The 22,005-nt window shown below is 37.8% G+C and overlaps 1 pseudogene; it reads right to left on the minus strand.

The window, feature by feature from the left end:
- Positions 1-1,583: 1,583 nt before the first annotated feature.
- Positions 1,584-18,441, minus strand: LOC129401692 (histone H3-like; annotated as a pseudogene).
- Between the last annotated feature and the right edge of the window lie 3,564 nt (positions 18,442-22,005).

A 22,005-nucleotide genomic window follows, 5' to 3' on the forward strand; every position in this document is an offset into this window, starting at 1 on the left:
TCAGGTTTACTATTCAAACTTTTACTCCATTTGAAGTTTATTTTTGTGTATAGTGTTAGATGGCAATCTAATCATCATTCATTTTTTTCCCCTTGCACTTGGCTGTCCAGTTTTCTGAACAAGATTTTTTGAAGATGTTTTCCTTTCTGCATTATATAGACTTGGCAAATTTGCCATAGATTAAATGTCCATATATATGTATTAATTTTTAGGTTTTCCATTTTGTTGCATTAGTCCATGTGTATGTTTTAAATTTAAATATTGCACTGTTTTAATTGCTACATCTTGTCAAGTAAGAAATTCAGGAAGCATGACTCTAATATCTTAGTAGCATAGACACTTATCCCTACTATCTGAATTTTGGGGGCATCATTGTTCTCACAGCAGAGTAAAGTTTTCTCTTAATTAAAGTTAATTCTGACCACTCCCAGGTTTCCCAAGACCCTTGCCTCTTCTTGTAAAAAGAAATTTTTTGAGAAGACAAATAGTGAAGCAAAGAAATTTTATGAAAAGTCTGTGGGCTGTGTGTGTGTGCGGGGTGGGGATAATAAAAAGAAATCTATTCAAGAGAGAACATGAGCCTCTATACAGTGCAAATATTCATGAAGCAAAAGAAAAAAATACAAGTTGGAATATGGGAAACCTCAGAACTAGAGAATAAAAGTCATGCCACAATTTTTTCGAGATTTTTTTATACATTTTATTTTCATAAAGTAGTGCACAATAATTCATTACAGATAATATTCAAACACCCACCCAATCAGAAAAGCACCTTCCCACTACCGCAGGATAACATTGGGTTTATCTTTTTAGCCTTGCCACAGGGAACTTAGTTTACCTTAAAGCAGTGTCCTTTTTGTATGGACACAGAAAGACAATTAATATTATGCTTTGCAACTTGGGAGCTGATTGACTCCAATAATATTTACTCCTGAGCATCTGCTTTATCAACTCAGTTGCTCTTAGTTCCTATCACTATCACTATCATCTCGTTAATTGTCGATTTGCTCAAGTGGGCCCAGTAATGTCTCCATTCATCCTAGCCCTGAGATTTCATCAGCCTTTCTTTACTTGTCCTTTCCAATGGTGTCATATTAGAGGTTCTTTCAGGGTCAGGAGAATGACCCATCATTGCTACTGTATTTGGCATATGAGTACGTCACTGGGAGCTTGCTAGGTTCTCCCGGTGAGCATAGATATGCAATTAAATTAGTAAGTATATGTCTGCTTTTTGACATTTTTCTGGCAAATATTTGGTAGAGTTGGTTATTATTAAGATTTTTAGCATTTAAGTACAATTGGAATTATATACATTCTTATAATTCTGTGACCTTTAGGTTTAAGAGTTTACAGTAAGGGCAAAATGAAGAGCAGTCATTTACCCTTCAGTGTAACACAGCACAATCATTGTTGCAAAAAAAATTCTCCCCAAGGCCTAACTAGGTTTAAGGATTGTGAGGTAGAGCTGCTTGCTCAAGTGCTCCATAGGTAACACCTTCCGATTTTAGGCCCGTGCCTATTAGCCATGCTCAGGGCCCCAGAGGGGTGTCACACCTACAGATGTGAAATGATACTGAATCATTTCATTTTGCAGCAATAAGGAAGGGTAGCTGAGGGAGTGCCTCACAGCACTTGGAAACAACGTTCTTGAGACAGCCTTGGGTCTGAAATTGCTGATCTGGAGAATTAGTGTCCTTGGGCATGATGGTGACACGCTTGGCGTGGATGGTGCAGAGGTTGGTGTCCTCGGAGAGCCCCACCAGGCAGCCTTGTATGCCTTCTGCAGTGCCATGACGGCCGAGCTCTGGAAGCGCAGGTCGGTCTTGGAGTCGTGCGTGATCTTGCACACCAGCCGCTGGAACGGCAGCTTGTAGATGAGCAGCTTGGTGGACTTCTGGTAGTGGCAGATCTTACACAGTGCCACTTCGCCAGGATGGTAGTGGTGCGGCTTCTTCTTGCCACCCGTAGCTGGCGCGCTGCTTACGGAACCAGTTCGGCTAAAATCGAGCTAAGGCAAAGCCAGTGTATTTCAGGAACAGGATGTAGTAACTGCCCGTGGGAATAAAATTAAAAAGAAAAAACAACCTAATGCATGTTATGCGTTGCAAAGGATTCAGACTAACCCTTTCCACGGTCCTTACAGCTTATTTTTATACTCTATGGTGCTATTTTTGATGGTTGGGGAATCTGCGATTTTCCAGCAAAACTCATTTTTACACTCTTTGGGCCAATAAGCAGCAAGTGTTAAGTTCTTTTGCAGAAAATATTTCGCCCTTACTTCCTACACCACAAAAGCAGGGTCCCGAAGAGGGACAGAATGGACCCAGGGCAAGCTGTAAACTGCCCTGGTGTCGAAATGGGCCAGGCCAAAGCGCCACGATACTCAACTATAAGTTGTGAACATGGTCATAGACAAATGCTGTCATGATCCAAAAGTAACAATGAGACTAGGACCCTGATGGGATTAGGAAGACTAACCTGGCCTGAGGACTGTGGTCTGGAATATATAGTGAATATCCTCAGGAAGAACCAAACTTTAAGTCTGATATATCTCTTACTGTGCTCATACAGAATGACATTGCTAGAAATATTAGAAATATATTTACTATAACTATCTAAGTGGATTATTAACTGAGGAAGGAAGAAAGTGACACACCCTTGTTTGGATCCCACCCTTGAACAGATCTCCTAGTAATCTGGAGTAATCTCTTTAGAGGAGATTTTGTTAATCTCCTGGAGAAATGGTTTTACCCCTCTTTGTTGATTTGTTAATGTTCAACCCATCTTTGTGTCACCACCCTACATAATTGCTATAGAAGGTAAGACTGTAAGGGAAGGAAGGACAGAGGTAAGACAGAAGCGACAGAGGTAAGACAGAAGCAAGGAGAAGAGACAGAAGCGGAGAGAAGACACAGAGGCAAGACAGAAGACACAGGAGAAGACACAGAAGCAAGAGGGAAGACACAGAAGCAAAAGAGAAGATACAGAAGCAGAGACAGAGAGAGGTCAGAACAGACCAGAGGAGAGACTACAGAGACAGAGACAGAGATAGACAGACAGACAGAAGAGAGCACAGCAGCACACACTAAAGCGGACCACAAAGGAGGAGCCATCCCAATCCGGTACATACACAGCGGCTTGAGAGCACTGAACGTGAGCGGTGTGAGAGAGAAAGAGAGAAAGAGAGAGGGAGAGAGAGAGAGAGAGAGCTGGCCTGAGAGCCCGTGAGCAACACAACACACACACATACCATTGCACCCTCCCGAGCGCATGCCTTTTGATTTTTTATACTGCCACAATAAGAGGAAAGTGTGTGAAGGTTGTTGTATTTCATTCGGGGGCCATTTAAGCCCATATATAAGAAAATACAAGCAAGTATGTTAAAACCATACACATGCGTGCCGCTTTAGGTACATTAGTAGGTCGTGCTGTTGTGAATGAGGACAAGATCCAGGAAATACTGCATTCCTTTCTTCTGGGAGCTTTATTTTATAGTCTCTGGATCTTGGCCATTGATGAGATTACATGGAGTTGGAGGCAGTTTGTGGTGTGACTGTCTAGCTACTGGAAAACTGGGGACCTGGGTGGTGGCGGCCCAGTCCTGATCCAAGCAGGCTTGGAGATTTCTGCCACGGGCCCCGCATACCTGGGCTCCTCTTCGGGTGACTTCACGCGTGAGGCTTGTCCGAATGTGTGGAGAGTGGCCTTGAACATGGCTGTGGTTGGTTCTGGAGGTTTTCGGCAGCACAGGGAGGGAAACTCAACCTGCCCCCCTCCAAAGACACTTGGTGCGGGGGCAGGAGATTCTGCTGCCACATTTCTTTTTCAAATTTAGTTTTAAAAAGTACTGAATATTTATAAACATTTCCAGACCACCTCCTTTGTGGCTTTCTATATTTTTGTATAAATAACTCCTTTTGTTAGAGTGTTATCAAAAAGAAAGGACTTTGAACTGTAGGTGGTCTTCAGTCTTCTAATGACCTTCTGTTCTTGCTGGAAGTTTCTCCTGTCAGAGAGTGTGAAAATTCCTTCTGGTTGATGTCATTCAGTTTAAACAGGTCCCAGTTCCTACTGAATTATCAACAGAGGGTGTTCATCCTTCAACTCTTTGACAGAGGTAAGGCAGGACCTAAAATCTGAAGGTGGCCTAAAATTTGGAGCTGGTAACAAAATAATTACTTTTCAGATTATAACTGGTTTTATTTTTTCCTAAGACTCACTCAAGAGGTCCCCTATCTGAGTACCTACTCCAGGAATACTAATAGTAAATAACCCACCAAATATATACTTTAATGATTAAAATTCAGGAGGAGAGGAATTGAGATCAGGATGCATATGACTTTAGTTTACATACTACTTTTAACATTAATTAGCTCTGTGATGTTAGGAAACCTGATTAAACTTTCCTGACCTTGTTTCCTTGTTGATGTTTACTTATTTTTACCTGTAAATTGAGACTGCAGATGTTTATCTGGGAAACTTACTAGATTTTGTCATAATGGCTCTGCACATAAATATTTTAATCCAATACCAAGACCCATGCATATGAGTAACTTCTCAATATTCTTTGTGAGAAGTTCAGGATATCCTAATTACATGTTGGTGGGTTTGGGTAACAGTCATAACACTAGGGATAAAAATTTGACTTAAAGATTCAGAGCATTATAATGTGCGCTTGTTGTTTGGTGAATGTTTCATGGATGTCCAAACAGATGCTACATGAGTCATATTTAGAAGTATTAAATTTGGAAATACTGAATATATTATATACAAAGTGCTAAAATCAATAGTAGTAGTGCCAGCTAGGTATATTAATAGCCCAGTATAAATACCGATAAATGCAAGGTTTGTGTATATGAGTGAGGCAGGAGATGATAATTAGGAAAAAAATAAATAAAAAGGAGTTTGCCTTCATGGCATCAGAGAAAAGTATTAGGACTGTGGAAGTTAAGAGAAGAAAATTAAGGCAGAAATCCAAATAACAAAGGGTAAAATGGTGGCAGAGAAGACAAAAATGTTAATGAGAGATGCCATTTGTTGAGGATTTAGGCTTACCTATATTTATGAATCATTGACTATGTTTTGATGCTTTTCTTCTGTGAACTAGTTTACAAATTTCTACTTTAATACTTCCTTTTGAATGACGTATCAAATTTCTATTTCCAATTAAGATGAACTGCGGACTAGATTAATCTTTTCATATGCAACAATGTTAGACCTCCTGCACAAATTCCATATGCCTTTTTTCTTTTATCATAACATTTTAAAAATCTTTTTTCTCATTTCAATTTCTTCACCTTTAGCTTTCAGTGTTCCTATAGTTTTTGCAATTATTGATTGGTTTGTATTCCTGATGAATATTAATTTTTCTATTGTTCTATTTTTAAGTATTATTTTGAATTTATTTAATGAACACATGATCTTATTTTACGTGTTTATTTTGATGGAAATGAAAAATATTTTATTTTGTTTCATTCTTGGTATAGTTTATCTCCCTGTTTATTTTCCACTTTGGAGGGTTTCCGTTTTATATTTTAATTTTTCGTGTTTGAAAGTTTCCTTGAATATCTAGAGATGCTCTATTTCCTGTTACTATTTAAGCATGAGATACTAAAATCAATAAAAAAGAGTCTGTGTATGTGGGTAGAGATTATTAACTGTGGTATTCAATATATAGTCATTTGCCTGGACTACTTAGTTGGGGAATCAATAATTCAGTATTTTCAACTTTTTCTCCAGAGGAAGAAAAGTCTAATATTCTGTTAAGATATGAGTTTCACTTTTACTGTCTTGAGAGAGCCAAGTGGGATAAAGAACTAGAAGTCAAATAATTATCTTGTAATCTTTCCCATAATTCCTGTTGCCAATAGGATACCTCCATACTCAGCTCTATGACATCTTTCACTCCGTTTTCAACAGAGCAGCTCAGTATCTTCTGTTATGTCTCCTGTAGAAAATAGTTGTGTTTTTTTCCTGCCACTGTCAACTACATTACTAGGTAATTAATTGACCCTAATGTATTTGAAACATACCTGTTTTATTCAATTATTCTTGCCCTCTTTCCAAGATACCTAATATATTTGTTTCTTGAATGTTTGAGAGTTCTGAAATTAATACAACATAATAATAGCCCCAGAATACTCAAAGCAATTTCATGAAAAGAGAAGATGGAAGGCTTTTCTTTCCCCAACAAAATTATACTATAAATCTATAGAAATCAAGATAGTTTGGTACTGGAATAAAGGCACACTCTTATATCCATGGGTATAATAAAAACTCTAGAGACAGACCTGAGGTATATGGATAGCCTTTTTTTTTTTCTTTTGGGTCATAATACCCGGTGATACACAGAGATTACTCCTGGCTTATGCACTCAGGAATTACTCCTGGCTGTGGTTGGGGACCATATGGGATGCTGGGAATTGAACCCAGGTCAGCCGCGTGCAAGGCAAATGCCCTAATCGCTGTGCTATCTCTCTGCCACTGGATAGCTAATTTTTAACAAAGGAGTTAGGTATAGGAAGTGGACAAAGAAGGAAAGAATCTTCAACAGTGGTATTGGAAAAGCTAGATATCTTTGTGTAAAGATTAAATTCTGACCCTTGTTGTATACTACAGGTAAAAATCAATCTAAAATGAGCTAAAGACCTAAATATCAGACCTGGATCCATAAATTATATTGAGGAAAACAGAAAAAATGCTTTACGATATTAAGTGTATTGGCAATTTTTATGAAACTATGCCATTTTTCAAGAGAACAGAAATAGAAATAAATAAATGGAACTACACCAAGTTAAGATACTTCAAAAGAAACTATGATTAAAATAAAAAGCCAACTCTTGCAGACTGGGAGAAAAAAAGATTGCCTACCACTCACCTAACAGAGTATTGATATCAAAGAAATAGAGAGTGATTGTAAAACTTAGCATCAAAAACCAAACATCACTTAAAAATGGAAAGAAATGGTGAACAAATACTTCTTCTAGGAAGAGATACAAATAATCAAAAGGCATATGAAACTACTTTACTTATGGTCAGGCAAGAAAATAAAGAAAGAAAAAGTGATGCATCTCTTATCACCCAGAAAACAGAAACTAGAGCGACAATGAGAAATCAACCCACACATGTGATATTGGCTCAAATGAAAAAAAAAAAGAATTAAAAAAAAACAATGAAAACAAACTTGGGGAAAAATGAACCCTCACTCACAGTTGGCAGGAATGTCTAACTGGTTCAGCCTCTATGGAAAATAGTGTAAACATTTGTCAAAATATGAAAAATTAAGTCTCCATACAATCCAACAATTCCACTTCTTGGCATCTACCTCAAGGACCCCAAAACGGTATTTGGACATTTGTCTGCTATGTGTATTATGACCCTATTCACAATAGACAAATTATAAAAACAACCCTAGAGCCCAAGAACTGATAAGTAGTTAAAGAAATTATGATATATCGGGTTAGAGTACAGTAAGTAAGTCACTTGGCTTACATGCTGCTGATCGAGATCCATCCAGATCACTGAGCACAGAGGCAGTAATAAACCCGAAACATGGGGGTGGGATGACCCTTCCTCTCAAAAAAAAAAAAAAAGAAAAAAGAAGGGAGAAAAACAAAAGCAAGAAGAGAAGGAAAGATTAAAAAAATGAAAAAAAAGAAACTGTAGTATACAGACACAATGATGTGGTATGTACACATACTTCCCTTTAAATGGAAGGGTGGGCCACATTATATGAGCTGCTAGATTTTAATCTATAAGTAATTAAGAATTAGAGAAAATATTAAATTTGTGTATCTTCATTGTTTTATTCAATAAATATATCCCAAGTCTATTCTATGTCATGAATGAAATGTTTTAGAGAAAAAATCAAATACATTAAGGGTCCATAGCCTCATGTTAAGGAAAGATAGCTCAACAGACTTACCAGACCAAATGTCCTTTCTGAAACTGAAGCTGAAGTTCAAATTTTCAACTTGATTGTTTTGGAGATAAAGCTTTTTGGATCAAACAATTCAGGTCAAATAAGGTTGTAAGTAGGGGACTAATCCAGTATGACTAGCGTCTTTATAAAAAGAGAAAGGAAGTCCAGATCTCTCTCTCTCTCTCTCTTTCTTTCTTTCTCTCTCTCTCTCTCTCTCTCTCTCACTCACACACACACACACACACACACTCATCCCTCTTGATGAACATGACTACATGACTTTATTTCCCTTCAATTAATTCTCATATTATGCCCAGTGCTTTACTTCCAAAATTCAAGATCAATCTGACCACATTGCTTTTCTATTAAGATTCTTTATTGTGTCTCCTTTACACTCAAAATTATCATAACAACTTATTTTACTTCATGCATACCATAAATCCAAGAGATCTTCTAACTATTGCATTAAATCCCTCAACTATGAGAAGAAGATATAATCAGCATCTCCATTATTCATATGAGGAAACATATTGAAGGAGCTAAGCGGTTTTACCAAGATGGCCAGATAGCAAATGGCAGTGACTAATTCAAAATTTCTGCCTGATTTTAAAGTACATGTCCTGTTCTTAATAATTCTAACTTTTCGCTTTAAAACTTGCACTTTCTCAAGGAATAGTCAAACTCCTCCTGATTTGTTCTGCCTTATCTCCCTTCTGTTACAATTGGATTTCCTTTTCCTAGCATATCTTCTTTCCCCACCATATGTGGCTTTATCTTTGACTAACTTCATTTTACTATTCAAGATTCAATTCAATGTCTGATCCTTTTTAGCAGCTTTCTTTGATGATCTAAGTTTCTGTAAATCTTAGGAAAAATTTATAATGTCATTTTTTCTCTGAAATACATAGCCTGTGGTTATACGATGACAAATGTCAGCATATTAGCCTGCTAGGTCTCATTACAAAATATCACAACAAGAATTTTATTTAAAATTACATTTAAATAACAGAATTTTATCTTACAGTTCTGGAGGCTAAAATTTAAAGAGTCTTGTCTAGCAAGATCTCTCTTTCTAGTTTGTCAATGACTGCCTTATTTCTGTGTCCTCACATGGCATGCAAAGGTATGCAAACACACACACACACACATACAAACAAGTTATTAGAACTCCTTATTTTATGACATGTACTGAGTAAAAGTATCTGTTACAATTATCCTGAACATAAAAGAAATTCAAGAAACAACTTTAAATACAAGAGTGATGGGGGTCAGATTGGCTCTGTAGAAATAAAGCATTAGGTCCAATGTGGTGATTGTGGGTGAGCATAATTGAAGGGAAAGATCCCCATAGCAGGGTGAGTACATAAAAAAGACAAGATATAACTTTTGAAACAAATATGAGCAATTACTAAGTGCTTAGTTGATTATATAGTGCTTAATTGATTATATGCATAGTCTTATTTAGTTCGACTACTGCAAGTCAAAGAAGAAAAATGTTATTGTATGTCACATAGCTAACATATAGATGAACTGGAATTCAAACCCAATATATACTCCCTCAAATCTGAACCTTATCTATAGGTTCTGCTCCTTCCGTTTCTCACATAGATCACTTCAATGATGAGGTTACAAATCAGAGTATTTTTTAAAATTTGTATTTTAATGAATCATCGTGAGATACAGTTAAAGTTAAAGATAGTGTTAAAGTAAAGTGAAAGACTTACAAACCTTTGTGATTACGTTTCAGTCATACAATGTTCAAGTACCCATCCCTCCACCATTGTGCATTCTCTACCACCAATGTTCCAGTATCTCTCTCATCACCCCCACCCCTTCCCAACCCCTGCCTCTGTGGCAGGCACATTCCCTCTTACTCTCTCTCTTTGTGGGTGTTATGGTTTGCAATACAGTACTGAGCGGCCATCATGTTTGGTCCATACTCTTCTTTCAGCATGCATCTACCACCCTGAATGAGCCCTCCAACCATCATTTACTTAGTTGTCCCTTCTCTATCCCAGCTGCCTTTCCCTCCCAGCATGTGAGACCAGCCTCCAAGCTGTGGTTCAATCCTTCTGACCCTTATGAGAGGTACCATTTTTATTCTACTATTTTAGAATAAAACTCTTGAAAATACCTAAAACAATATTAACATAGCAGGCCCCATTTTCCAATACACAGTGTGCATCAAAACTATATGCTTCCCTTGCGCCTATCTATTTAGTGCTCACAATAAGCAAGAAAGAACTCTGTCTTGTTCTCCAAAGACTTTGTCTGGTAGTGGGAATATGGTAGCCACTCCAATATTTCACAGTTCGTTGCTTCTGTATCAACCAGAACTCCTGATTCTCTGTAGAAAATGTATTAGGAGCTCATAAGAAATTAATGTAGCAAAATATCATGAGTAACAGGAGAATATTGTTATAACAAATAAAATGGCTCGTCTTTAACTACAAAATCTTTAATGTACAACAGAGAAGGTCCTCTGTACATTTGTAACCATAACCAGGATAATATAAACTTTACTTCTATTTTTCTAGTAGTTGCATAGCATGTGCCATGTAACTAGCATGTGCTGAAATTTGATTTCCTGTGGTTTTATTTGGCCTAGTGTTTAGCAAAATCACACTGGGTGCATCTTTCCAGGTCCACCATGTTCGGTCCTTAACCTACTTTCAGCACACATCTCATGGTCCCAAACCATAATGTTCAGTCCTTTACCTACATTTAGCACACATCTGCCATCCAGAGCGATCCTTCCAACCATCATTGACTTAGTGATTCCATCTCTATCCCAGCTGCCTTCCCCCACAGCTTGTGAGGCAGGCTTCCAATCATGGAGCAATCTTCCTGGCCCTTGTCTCTACTGTTCTTGGGTGTCTCATCTTATGTTATTTTATAGTCCACAAATGAGTGCAGTCATTTTATGTCTGTCTCTCTCTTTCCGACTTATTTCACTTATCATGATACTCTCCATGGCCGTCCACTTGTAAGCAAATTTCATGACTTCATCTTTTCTAACAGCTGCATAGTAGTCCATTGTGTAGATGTACCATAGCCTATTCTCAGGTGCTCGGGTTGTTTCCAGATTCTGGCTATTGTGAACAATGCTGCAATGACCATAGAGGTGCAGATGTCATTTCTTCTGAGCTTTTATGCAACCCTGAAATATTTTCCCAGAAATGATATTGCTGGGCCATATGGAAGCTCAATTTTAGTTTTTTTGAGGAATGTCCATATTGTTTTCCAGAAAGGCTAGACCAGTTGGCATTCCCACAATGAATTCCCAACAATGAAAGAGCACTCCATTCTCCCTAAATCTGCACCTAGCACTGGTTGTTTTTGCTCTTTTAATGTGTACCAGTCTCTCTGCTGTGAGGTGATAACTTATTGTTGTTTTTATTTGCATTCCCCTAATCAGTAGCTATGTGAAGCCTTTTATCATATGCCTTTTGAAATTTGTATTTCTTTTTTGAGAAGTTTCTGTTCATTTCTTCTTTCCATTTTTGATGAGGTTGAAGGTTTTTTTCTTGTAAATTTCTATCAATGTCTTATATATCCTGGATATTAACTCCCTATCTGATGGATATTGAATAACTAATTTTTCCCAGTCTGTGGTATCTTCTATGCATTTTGGTGACTGTTTCTTTTGAGGTGCAGAAATTTCTTAGATTAATGTAGTCCATTTGTTTATCTTTGTTTTCACTTGCTTGGTCAGTGGTGTTTCATCCTTGAGGATGCCTTTAGCTTCAATATCATAGAGGGTTCTGCATACGTTTTCCTCCATGTACCTTATGGACTCAGCTCTGATACTGAAGACTTTAATCTAATTTGATATGACTTTTGTGCCTGGAATTATACAGAGATCAGAGTTCATTTTTTTTTTTTGCAAGTAACTATCCAGTTTTCCCAGTCCCATTTGTCGAAGAGGCTTTCCTTGCTTCACATTGCTTGCTCCTTTCTTAATCAGAGATTATGTGATCAAGTATTTGAGAGTCTGTGACTAAATGTTCACTTCTGTTCCATTGCTCTGCAGGTTTATTCCAATAACAATACCATGCTGTTTTAATTACTACTACTTTTTTAGTACAGTTTGCAGTTGGGGAAGGTAATTCCTTCCATCTTTTTTCCTCCAATGGTTGCTTTAGCTATTTGTGGAGTTTTATTGTTCCATATGAATTTCAGGAGTGTTTTTTGTCTATTTATTTGATGGATGTTATGGGTCTCCTAATAGAAGCTACCTTGAATCTGTATAATGATTTGGGGAGTATTGCCATTTTGATAATGTTAATTCTCCTGATCCATGAGTAGGGGATATGCCTCTATTTCCTAGTTTCCTCTTTTATTTCTTGAAGTAGTGTTTTATAATTTTCTTTGTATAGGTCCTTCACCTCTTTAATTAAACTGATTCCGAGGTACCTGATTTTCTGAGGCAATATTGTCAATGGGATTGCTATTTTAATATCTCCTTCTTCTCTTTCATTATTTGTTTATAGGAAAGCCATAGATATTGAGGTGTTGATTTTGTAGCCTGTCACTTTACTATATATACTATTGCTTGTCAGAACATTTTTGTGGAGTCTTCAGGATTTTCTAAGTATCATGTCATCTGCAAATAGTGATAGCTTGACCTCTTCCTTTTCTATCTGGATGCCCTTGATACCTTTTTCTTAGCTAACTTTTATGACAAGTATCTCTAGTACTATATTGAATAGAAGTGTCAAGAGTGGGCATCCTTGTCCTTTCCCAGATCTTAGAGGAAAGGCTTTTAGTTTCTCCCCATTGAGAATAATGCTCTCAGTGAGCCTGTGATAGATGACTTTGACTATACTGAGGAAAGCTCCTTCAATTTCCATTTTGTTGAGAGTTTTTAACACTAAAGGGCACTGGGTCTTGTCAAATGCTTTCTCTGCATCTATTGATATGGTTATATTGTTTTTATCTTTTCTTTTATTGATGTGTTGTATTATGCTGATTGTCTTGCCAGTGGTAAACCATTTCTGCATCCAGAATGAATCTTACTTGGGTCAGACTCTTTTTTATATAAAACTTTGGGAAGCTCTACCCACTTATAGAGATAGAATTTAAAATGTATCCTATCAGATGGATAAATAGGCCTTGTTCATGGCTTAAAGGAATCAACATTGTCAATACAACCTTTCTACCCAAAGTATTATATAGAATTAATAAAATAATCATTAAAATTTGATAACATTATTTTTTGCTATTTGGGTCACACCCAGCGATGCTCAGGGGTCACTCCTGACTCATGCACTCAGGAATTACTCCTGGCAGTGCTCAGGGGACCATATGGGATGTTGGGAATCGAACCCGGGTCGGCTGCGTGCAAGGCAAATGCCCTACCAGCTGTGCTGTCACTCCAGCCCCGATAACATTCTTAAAAGGCTTGAAAAAAAACTCTACTAAAATTTTTATGGGAGAATAAAACTCCCCCAGTGGCCAAAGAAATCTAAAGAGGAAAACAAAGGTGGGTGATATTGCATATCTCAACTTCAAAACAATACTAGAAGTCTATTATAACCACAATTGCATGGTACTGAAATAAGTACATATAGACCCACAGAACAATGGAACATAACTGAAAGTCCAGATTTAGTTTCCAGATTTATGTACATTTAATATAAGACAAAGGAACTAAGCATATGAAGTAGAACAAAGACAATCTCTTCAACAACTGGTGCTGGGAAAACTGGATAGCTACATGTTAAAAAAAAAGAGAAATTATAACCATAGCTCACATCACTCACAAAAGTCAACTTGGATTAAGGACAACTTGGATTAAGTCAATTTGGATCAAGATTAAAGGCTCGTTTTCAGTTAGGACTATGAAAATGCAAATAAAAATAACATTGAGATTTTATCTTATGCCAGAGGCAATGGCATCAAGAAAGTCTGGAAATATCCTTCATTGGTGGTGTTGTGGTGAGAAATAAACCCTCATTCACTGTTGGAATTGTTGTCTAGTCAAGATAAGAAAACAATCCAAATATCCAGTTACAAATGAATGGATCAAGAAGTTTTGCTATGCATACATAATGGAATACTATGAAAATCTGAAAAAAATCACAATATCTTAAAGTTGCAGTGACATAGATGGAACTAGAGGATGTTATGCTTAATAAAGTTAGAAGGAAAGAACAGATACAGAATGAGGCATCTTTAAGTTTCACATATGGGACTTAAAGATACTAAGCAAAATAGCAATTTAGGGCAAAAGAATGAAGAGTAGATTTTAATTCAATACAAGAAGTAAATTATGTTTACACATAACTTATGTTTTGGGGTGGCAGGGCTGGGGGTTGGGGTAAGAGGGAGCTGTCCTTGGTAGTTAGTGTAATCTGGTGATCAGTATGGTGTTTTTTGGATTATGTAACATGAATCCATCATTAACAATATTTTAATCAAAGTACTTCAATAAATAAAAATAAAAATTTAAATAGATAGAAAATAAAAAACACTTCATAAAAATTGATTCAAGTGTTTCTTAGAAGTTCATAGATCTATCAATTCAAACATTTTCACTGATAGAAAATCATTTGAAAGACAGTATGCTACATTTTCACTTGTTTTAATTGTTCAAATTTATTTCTTGTATTGAGTTAAAATCTTCTTTTAATTTATTTTTACTCATTAATCTAATATTAATTCCTTTTTCTGTTTCAAGTGGAAAAATTAGTGCATAATACTTAATAGCATGAAAATGATGTTCACATTCTTATCTGAAAATATCTTTAATTCATTCAAGTTCCTTCACCTTCTATTATAGAATGAAATATTTCCAGACACAATTTTCCTTTTGGCACAGTAGTTTTAACATAATGAGAAAAAAAAAACTTTGTCTTTGGTCTCATGTAACTCTCTTTAGGCAGAGAAGGCAAGTAAATGGAAATTCTGTCTGCTGTGTACTAAAATGAAGGAAACTTAGAAAACAACCAAAGCATAAAGAGGTGAAAAAAAAAAACCCATAAAATTTGGAGCAGGATCTGTCAAGCAAAACTTCCAAGAGAAAGAAAAACCTAGACTAACCACTAAAAGAATGAGCAGGAATTAGCAGGCCTCAGTGATAATGGGTAAGTGAAAGTGAGAGAAAAATGTGGTCCATTAAGGGAATTAAAATGTTCAAAGAGGAGAAAAGAATCATCAAGACAAAGCAGTGATGCGTGTGTGCTCATACTTGTAAATGATGTGCATGATTGTGTACTTTTGTCTCACTAAAAACAAATGGATATATGAATAAAGGAATTTTGAAGCCTTTTTAGGTGATCTTAATGTTACTCCAACTGTATTATGGTTACGTACAAATGAACACATTTGTATTTTGGAAAGATCCTTCAGCCATTGGGTGTGTAAAGCATGACGGGGTCAGGTTCAGGTGGATTTATTCAAAAGGTCATTACTCTGCCCATGAAGAAAAATTAAGAGGGTTAAAGTCAGGATTGTTGTGGGGATTTTTATCCCATCTTCATGATGGTAATCCTTGCCTCATTAAGTTCATCTTTGTACAAGTTATGATGATATAATGCCCAAAAGTGAATTTTAAAATTTCATTTGTGACCTAAACACTGTAGAATAAAGATGATTTCTCATCTTGCTAGTTCTGGGAATTTTTTAAAAAAATAGTCGCATTTATTTTTGATAGCAGTGCCACATTGTTAATATTATGGTTGCAATGGGCTAGAACACATTAATCATTGGAGGGATGGAGAGCTATAAAGACACACATATTAGTTCTCTGAAAATGAGTTATTTGTTTTTATTCTAGAAACAAAAATGTTGCATTTATGCTTAGCATAATACATGTTTTCTAGGTTATTTCTGGTATTCCAAAAAGCTATGAATGTTTTAGAATTTTGTTCTGATATCCAGATGGTAGCACACATTAAAGACTATGGTGTTTAAAGTCAGGCAGACCTCAATTAAAATCCCGGTTTGATCTCTTACAAGCTTTTTGGCACTAGGAGCCTAGCCACCAATCCTAAAATTTTTTAAAAATTTATATGATAGATATGATTATATTATATGTATATAATAACATGTGTGATTAGTATAAACAATACCACTAGAATCCTTTGTAGGTAGCTATCAAAAACTAATTATTAAACTTTGGAGTCCAAGCAGTTTTTCTTCTTTAAGATATGCAACACTATGGTTGGGACTCTCTACAAATCATATTTATCATTTTCCAGCTGACTTCCTATTGGTTGGAGTCTGTGTATTGGTGACAGCAAAAGGAGTCTGAAAGACGGGAGCAGGTTAAGAATCTTGTCCTTTTCATTTGCCCACAAACACACATACAGTGGTGCCAAGTAACACTCTAAGTGGATGTTGGGATTAATAATAACTGGGGCCAAGTTCCCATTTGTTGTTGTTTTCCCACAGTCTCGAGATTCATACAAAGTACAAGATGGACAGTGTCACTTGCTCCAGATCTGATATCACCTCACTTGTATCAATTGTATCCCTTGTCATCCCATCGATCTTCGACTTGATGGAGCAGGCACCAGTAATGTCTCCCGTACTAGTGTAGCCCAATGGTATCTGCTCGCTCCAGGAACATGAAGAGCCTCAAACCATTTGTTCAAGGTTTTGATGAAGAAGTCTTACCAACTCGTAGGTGGGTGGCCACATGGTCTTTTGACGTCTTGTGGAATCCAGTTGGTAAAAGCTCTAGTCCAGCAGTTGTCTCTAAATCGCATTATGTGTCCAGCCCATCTGATTTTCGATGCCATGGCAAACGAGACATTGTCCCTGATTCTTGATCATAGATGGCAGTCAGAACTCCGGATTCCTTCTCTCACTTGAGTGAAACGTTAATATTCCAAGGATGGCTATTTCAATTTCTCTTTGGGAGACCTGAATAACATTCTTATACTGTTTCTGTAGGGGCCAGGTCTCTGAGACATATGTTAGTGCATGAAAAATGGTGGATTAAAAAAGATGTGCCTGGAGCCAGAGTTTCTTCATCCTCTTAACAACTTCTTCGACGCTCTTGAAGGCATTCCACACTTCTCTCTTCCTCCTGCACAGTTCTGGTGCCAAGTTGTTACTCATGTTGAGTTCTTGAGCCAGGTAAACATAGCTGCTGCATTCAGAGATATTTGTTCCATTGAGAGCAAATGGAATGTCAGGGACTAGTTCATTTTTCATGAATATTGTTTTGCTGAGATTTAGCTGCAATCTGACCTTTCCACACTTGCAGTCAAAGTCGGCCAGCATTGGTCCTGCTTGGCTAATGTTTGGTGTTATTAGAACAATGTCATCAGCAAAGAGGAGATGGTGTATTTGCTGACTGTCTATCTTCACTCTCATTCCTTCCCATTCCAGTTGTCACATGACGTTCTCGAGGGTGGCTCTGAAGAGTTTCAGTGAAATGGTATCACCCTGCTGAACCCCTCTCTTTATGTTGATGATTACTTCCTTGTAGAATGCTGAGATCCGGGTGGTGGATTCGTAATACAGCTCACAGAGGATCCTGATATACTGAGTTTGAACGCCCTGTTTGGCTAAGGCTTAGATGACCACTTCAGATTCAACAGAATCAAAGGCCTTCTTTAACTCAATGAATGTTAGACACAGTGGCATCTTGAATTCTTGCGAAACTTCAATGAGCTCGGTCACTGTGTGGATATGGTCAATCGTGTTGAATTCTTTTTGGAACCCAGCTCCCTCACATAGTTGTCCTTCATCTACTGTTCTGCCTATTCTATTCAGACTGACTGGAGTGAACAACTTGTAGACGATGGACAACAGGCAGAATGGGCAATAGTTGCCGATTTTGTGCATGTCTCCCTTCTTGTACAACAGAATGGTCCTGCTGGTTTTCCATTGGGACGGAAACTTGCATATGGACAGGTATCATATGAAGAGCTGAGCCAGTGTGTTGATGAGTACTGGCGCAAATTCTTCAGGTATTCAGGTCTGACCTTGTCTGGACTGGGTGCTGTACGTGACTTTACCGATGAAATGGCATGTTGGATTTCCGAACGGAGGACATTGGGAATGACATATCCATCCTGCGTAATTTGGTATGTGTGCAGGTGGATGTGGCTGTCGAAGAGATCTGAGTAGAAGTCATGAATAATCTTTTCCATTGCCCTTCTGGAAGATGTGATAGATCTACCAGGAGGTCAGAGGGCAGTCATCTTGGTCTTGTAGTTGGCAAAGAACAGACAAGCATTGTGAATACTTTTCCTGGCTTCTGCCTCCTCAGCCAACAGTGCTGTTTTTCTCCCTTTGAGGTCTTCCTTTATCGCTTCTCTGCACAACTTTTCAAGCTCAGACATTAGCTTGTTGTTGCCTGAGGCTCATGTCAAATCACATTGGCCAATGAGCTCGAGAGTTCCTGAAGACAGGCATCTGTTTGTGGCTTTCCCACTCTTGGCATTCTTTGTGCAGTCATTGAGGTGCTGAACCAGTCGATCGTCTTCCTCATTGATGTTGCCAACAATGGCATCTACCCACATTGCCTCAATAGTGCCAAAGAGCTCCAAGTCAGTGGTCATTCTGGTAGTTCTTTTCTTAAACTTAAACGTTTTGCCCTTTCTCCCTGTTCTGTGAGGTAGATTTTTGCATGAAGGAGAAGGTGGTCCAATCCTGTTTGGAATTTTGAGACAACAGCGACATCGGTCAGACAAAACTGGCGATTGAATATAATGTGGTCAATTTCATTGTAGAACTGTGCACCAGGAGACTCCCATGCCCAATGTTTGGATTTGGCCTTCTGGATCTCTGAGTTACCATGGATGGTCTTGGTTGACATGATGAACTCAGACAGTCACTCACCGGTTCGTTCTATTCTACGCCCTGGGTCCCAATGTAGAGTTCTTCAGGAGACCTTTTCGGTCCTATCTTGGCATTAAAATCACCAACAATGATCTTGTAGAAAGTGTGGTCTTCTTTATAGAACTTCTCCAGCTCCATGTAGAACTTCTCAATTTCTTCTTCATTGTAGTTGGATGTTGGTGCATAGATGATGAAGATAGAAACTGCTGGCAGTGAGCCACATCTATTCAAGCATAATCATCCCATTCAGGTTGTTAGGCATTCAAATGAATCAATGCTCATGGCCAAGTTTATGTTGACAAGGACACCAACACCACTGATGCCTCTGTTGTCTCATGATCTGAGGAACAGTACTTCTCTAGTGTCGAAAATGGCGTAATATGATTGATGCCTTCTCATCTAGGTTATACCAATGATGTTGTACTTGATCTTCTGTGCTTGCACTACCAGGTCCTCAATGGATGCTTGTGATGCCAGTGTACTTGCATTGAAATCACAGATAATCATTTTATTCCTTCTCCTTTTTCATTTTGGCAGTCTAGTTCGTCCCTGAGATTTTATCAGCCTCTTCTTGCTCATCCACTTAATGCTGCCATACTGGAGGCTCTATCAGTGTCAGGGCAATGAGGCCTATTGTTGTTACTGTTTTTGGCATACTGAATATGCCACGGGTAGCTTGCCAGGCTCTGCAGGGTGGGTGGGATACCCTGGGTAGTTTGCTAGGCTTTCTGAGAGGGATGGAGGCTTTATGGCAGTCTCTAATCACCCAGATATCACCTCAGGGATCTTTATTTAGTCTTCAAAGACACTTAATCCATCTGATCAGAATACTAATCTGGACTTTACTTTCTAATTCTGTAGGACCGCTCCTCTAAGCTGTTAACTTCCAATCACTTCAACTCTTCCTTCTGTTCCCTTCAGTTAAAAAGATAGCTGGCTCTTACTGTCACTGAGCTTTCTTAGTGTTTCTTATTTTACTTTTTCAGTCCTCCTTGACCTGCCAGTTTCCTATATTGAAATCTATTAAAACTTGGCATAGTTCCCAGTGATGCAAGGATGGTTTAACATTTGTAAGTCAATCAACATAATTCATCATATCAACAAAAGAAATAATAAAAACCATATGATCATATCAATAGATACAGGGAAAGCATTTGATAAGATCCAGTACCCGTTTATGATGAAAACTCTCGGCAAAATGGGCATTGAAGGAACTTTTCTCAGTATAGTCAAAGCCATCTACCAAAAGCCCATGGCAAGTATCATTCTTAAAGGGGAAAATCTAAAAGCCTTCCCTCTAAGATTGGGCACAAGGCAAGGTTGGTCACTTTTGCCACGCCACTCCATTCAATATAGTACTGGAAGTCCTAGCCATAGCAGTTAGAAAAAAAATATCAAGCGCATACAGATAGGAAAGGAAGAGGTCAAGCTATCACTATTTGAAGATGACATGATAGAATACTTAGAAAACCCTAAAGACTCTACGGAGAAGCTTCTAGAAACAATAGGCTGATATAGTAAAGTGGTGATCTACAAAATCAACACCCAAAAGTCCATGGAATTCTCATATACAAATAATTGAAGAGAAGAAAGAGACATTAAAAAAAACAATCCCGTCACAATAGTACCTCAGAAAATCAAGTACCTTGGAATCAGCTTAAACAAAGAGGTGAAGGACCTATACAAGGAAAATTACAAAACACTACTTCAAGAAATAAAAGAGGACACTAGGAAATGGAGACAGATTCTCTGCTCACGGGTAGGGAAAATTAATATGATCAAAATGGAAATACTGCCAAAAACACTATACAAATTTATTGTGCTCCTTATAAGGATACCCATGACATTTTTCAAAGAAATAGACAAAACACTCCTGAAATTCATATGGAGCAATAAGCCCGCACGAATAGCTAAAGCAATCCTTGGTAAAACGAAGATGGATGGCATCACCTTCCCCAATTTCAAACTCTACTACAAAGCAGTAATAATTTAAACAGCGTGGCATTGGGCTAGAAACAGACCTGCAGACCAATGGAACAGAGTTAAATATCCTGTCACAGAACCCTAAATATGTGGCCACTTATTCTTTGACAAAGGAGCAAGAAATGTGAAGTGGAACAAGGAAAGCCTCTTCAACTAGGAAAACTGGATAGCTACCTGCAAAAAAAAGAACTTTGACCTCTGTCTAATGCCAGGTACAAAAGTCAGATCAAAGTGGATTAAAGACCTCAATATCAGACATTAATGTATAAGGTACATAGAGGAAAATGTAGGCAGAACTCTCCATGACATTGAAGCTAAAAGCATCTTTAAGGACAAAACAGCATTGACCGTGCAAGTGGAACCAAACATAAACAAATGGGACTACATCAAACTAAGAAGCTTCTGCACTTCAAAAGAAACAGTGACCTAAATACAGAAAGAGCCCACAGAATGAGAAAGAATATTTACCCAATACCTATCTGATAAGGGATTAATATGTAGGATATACAAGACACTAGTAGAATTGTATAAGAAAAAAACCTCCAACCTCATCTAATTCGGTGAGAAGTAATGAAAAGAAGTTTCCTCAAAAAAGGAATACAAATGGTCAAAAGGCACATGAAAAAATGCTCCACATCACTAGTCATCAGGGAGATGCAAATCAAAACAATGAGATATCATCTCACACCACAGAGACTGGCACACATTCAAAAGAACAAAAGCAACCAGTGCTGGTGTGGATGTGGGGGAAAAGGGATTCTCTTTCACTGTTGGTGGGAATGCTGACTGGTTCAGCCTTTCTGGAAAACAATATGGACAGTCCTTCAAAAAGTAGATATTTCACTTCCATATGACCCTGCAATACGACTTCTTGGAATATACCCCGAGGATGCAAAGAAACACAGTAGAAATGACATCTGTACCTATATTTTCATTGCAGCACTGTTCACAATAGCCGAAATCTGGAAACAACCCAAGTACCCTAAAACAGATGACTGGTTAAAGAAACTTTGTTACATCTCCACAATGGAATACTATGCAGCTATTAGGAGAGATGAAGTCATGAAGTTTCTTATAAATGGATAGACATGGAAAGTATCATGCTAAGTGAAATGAATCAGAAAGAGAGGGACAGACATAGAAGGACTGCACTCATTTGTGGAGTATAGAATAACATCACATGAGGCTAACACCCAAGGACAGTAGATACTAGGGCCAGGAGGATGGCCCCATAGCTGGAAGACTGCTTCATGAGTGGAGGGGAGAAGGCAGATGGAATAGAGAAGGGATCGCTAAGAAAA

The sequence above is a fragment of the Sorex araneus genome, chromosome 2 (assembly GCF_027595985.1).
Source record: "Sorex araneus isolate mSorAra2 chromosome 2, mSorAra2.pri, whole genome shotgun sequence".
NCBI lineage: Eukaryota > Metazoa > Chordata > Mammalia > Eulipotyphla > Soricidae > Sorex > Sorex araneus.